Source organism: Gossypium hirsutum, chromosome A02, assembly GCF_007990345.1.
Source record: "Gossypium hirsutum isolate 1008001.06 chromosome A02, Gossypium_hirsutum_v2.1, whole genome shotgun sequence".
In the NCBI taxonomy this organism is placed as follows: Eukaryota; Viridiplantae; Streptophyta; class Magnoliopsida; order Malvales; family Malvaceae; genus Gossypium; species Gossypium hirsutum.
The window spans coordinates 12,898,954-12,902,780 of record NC_053425.1 but is presented as its reverse complement, the minus strand read 5'-3'; positions in this window follow the sequence as shown (position 1 = coordinate 12,902,780).

Sequence of the window (3,827 nt, the reverse complement as noted above, 5' to 3'; positions counted from 1 at the left end):
CATGATGTTTAGGAACTAATTTGGAATTTTCTAGATACTTTTCTATGCTATACTTCTGTGGTCTAAAGTAGAGGTATCAATATTCATTTTTTAAAAACGTTACCTCTGTGTTCTAGAATGTAACAACCCATTTTCAGTGAAATTAGAATAGTAGTTTTGGGACCACAAATCTGAGGTCAAAAAATCATTTTAATATTATTTTTCTGATCTACAGCATGATAGTATTATTGTATAAAAATTTCGTTAAGGAATTTTACAGTTTGTATGCTCCATTTGATGAAAAGGACTAAATCGTATAAAGTGCGAAAGTTGTGTTCTATTAGCTAAAGGTGTTAAATAGCTATATAATTTTAAAGTGGAGTCCTTATATCGTAATTAGACCATTAAAGGTGATAGTGGATGTGCATGGCTTGGCAATTTTGTTATTTTTAAAGTTAGGTAAGGGTAATTTGGAAATTAGGTAATTAAAGATAAAATAAACAAAACTTAAGGCTATCATCTTTCATTCTCTCTTTCAACGAAAAGTTCCAACAAAGAAAGAGCTATGGAATCTTGAAAATTTTCAGCCAAGAAATCCCTTGCATGTAAATGAAATTTTGTCCTGTTTTTAGTGATTTTTATGTTTTTGGGATCATTGTAGCTAAACCTAGCTAACCCGAAGACTAATTTGCAAAACTAGTGAATAGTTTGAGATTTTCTATTGATGAATAAGTTAGGGTTTTGAAGTTTAATGGAAGAAAATAAAATCTTTGTTGTGAGTTAAACACTTTTTGTTAAGTGATTTTTGATAAAATTGTCAATTAAGGGTCAAATTGAGAAATAAGAAAATTGTGGTAAATGTGTGAAATTGTGAATTGTATGGACTGCTATAAGCATGTATAAAATTCGGCTAAGCTTGGGTAGGAGTGAAATTGCATGAATTTCGTTTTACGAGCCTAAAGACTAAATTCTAACGAAATCAAAGGTATAGAGGCAAATTGGAAATTTTGCCAAAACATGATTTTTGGATTGAATTGAATAGAATGAGGATTAAATTAGTTAAATTTGATTATATAGATCAAGAAAAGCAACGTACGGATTTAGATCGGGAAAGATAAAAAGTACAAGATTAATTGATCGTTTTTCTCCGTACAAGTTTGAGGTAAGTTCGTTCGGTTTAATTTTAGTTTATATGTGAGTGAAATATATGAAACTAATTGCATAATATTAGATTATATTGATATGTGTAATTGAAAATGAAAATAATGAATTGATAATACACCGATCAATGATTGAGAAACTCAAAGCCATTACTGCAAATTAGCTTTGTAAGTTCATTAATATGAACTCGATTATATTTCTAAGTGTTTATGAATATTAAAGTTTAAATTATGTAAACTTATTGATATTAAATTGATTTTTTGATAGAACAGGAATTGAAAAAAGTTACGAAAATGATAATTTCTGATATCAATGGAGACAGGTTACATTCGCACGTAAGACCATAGCGAGGCTATGGTAATTATTCAAACATAAAACCATGGTTGGACCATGGCAGTGTTTCTATGTAAGACCATAGCTGGGCTATGGCATTCTGATGATAAGACCATAACTGGGTTATGGCACTATGGACGTAAGACCATGATTGGACCATGGCAATGTTTATATCTAAGACCATAGGTGGGCTATGACATTCTGATGATAAAACCATAACCGGGTTATGGCACTACAAATGTAAAAACATGGGAATGCATATATAAGACCATTTAGGCTATGACACAAAGGAAACATGTACTAGGGTTTCTATCGTCTTCACAGTATTCATCGATTATAGAAAAGGGATGGTTTCGACCATCGTTTAGCACACTTTGTGTGAGATCTGGTAAGGGTTCTGATTGACTTCACTACGACAAATATGGAAAGGTATGATGTACCAATGATTACAATATGCATATTCATGAATATGAAAGGTATGATTTAAGAGATGCTATATTTATGTACTATATCTTACCATGTGATGATATCACTAAGTTATGTGTTTAATCATTAGCTTGTAGCTATGGTAAGTTTTTAATATGAACCAAGACAAGCTTGTATGAAATTTATTGAAATGGCAATACATGGAAAACATGATATGTTATGAAGGATGATAAATCCAATTGAATCATGCTCAAGTATAATAATTATTTGTGTTAAGTTCACATGAATTATATTCAATTATGCTAACATGTGTTGTTGTTGGTACTTAGGCTTGTGCCAAGTTGGTGATTGAATTATATCATGTTTAATCTTAATGAAATACATTGAAACGGTAAGTGCTCAATTGGTAATGTGCTTTTTTCTATGAAAAGGTGGAATAAATCAAAGTATGTAATTTCTTATGTTTATAACTTGAAGTGGTAAGCTTTATTCTAGAATTACAAACTTAGTAAGCATTACATGCTTACTCTATGTTTTTTTTTTTGTGTGTGTTTTATAGTGGTTCAGAAGCTCGTTCGGGTTGGAAGTTGTCGGAGAGCTCATCACACTATCTATCGGCTAATTTGGTACCTTTGGTTAAATATTTGGATTTAATGGCATGTATAGGTTATTTTGGCTAATAGTAGCCTATATGTTTTGTTGTGTTTTAGCCATTAGAATTGGCTTGTATTGTGGACACATATTTTGTTATGTAAATATGTAAATGGCCTTATTATATGTGGTGTATAGTTGTCATATGAATGTATTGTTTGTGAATTGGTATTTTTGGTACCAAATATTTGAGTTTGATAAAAGACTTACATGTTAAGTTTTAGGCACAATGATTATAACACCCCTTACCCGTATTCGACGCCGGAACAGGGTACGAGGCATTACAGAACTTATACACATGCAATCATACAAAACCAAGACGTAAATTTCCATCCAAATTTAAAAATTTCCATGAACATTCGTATTGTCCTTATAATGAACCTATAAGGCCCAAAACATGCATTGGAAGCGTTTTTGGGACTAAACTGAGAACTTCAGAAAATTTCACAAAACTTAGAAATTTTTTTTCATGTTTACAGAGTCACACGCCCGTGTGGCTTGGGACACGTCCATGTGGGCAGGCCGTGTGGTCACACATGCCCGTGTCCATAACTCATGTAACTCTCTGTTTGTCACCCATGAATAAATTGAAGTCACACGGCCAAGGCACACACCCGTGTGCTTAGGCTGTGTGGTCGATATAATTTTCATAATTTTTCTTAAAATAAGTGTAGACTTCACACGCCCAGGGCACATGCTCGTGCTTGAGGCCGTGTTATCCACACGGATGAGACACATGCTCGTGTCTCTGCCCGTGTACTCAATTCTGAGCATTCTGTTTTGTAACAATTAAGGTGTAGAGGACACATGGTCGGAACACACACCCATAGGGCAAGCCGTGTGTCACTCACGGCCTAGACACAAGCCAGTGTGTCTACCATATGGACAAAAACAAGGCTATTTACCAAGCATTTTGTCACCCTTCTATGTACACACCTACACAACAAAACATAACACCAATCCAAGCAATTATATTCAACCAATTCAGCCAAAAACAAGACATCCACACATCATTCACATGCTACCATTTACCACATACAAATATCACATACTAACCAACTTAAACCATGCAAATTTCCACATCCATGAAAACATCATCATATGCATATATACTTAAACCAATATTAGTCAATTTCAATAGCCATTTACAAAATGAATTATCAACCAATATAGGCTAACACATTAGGCCAAATCAATTATGACACAACCAAATAAACAAGTCCCTATACATGCCATAACTCAAAATGTTAAATTCTTTGGTACCCAAAATAATAAGT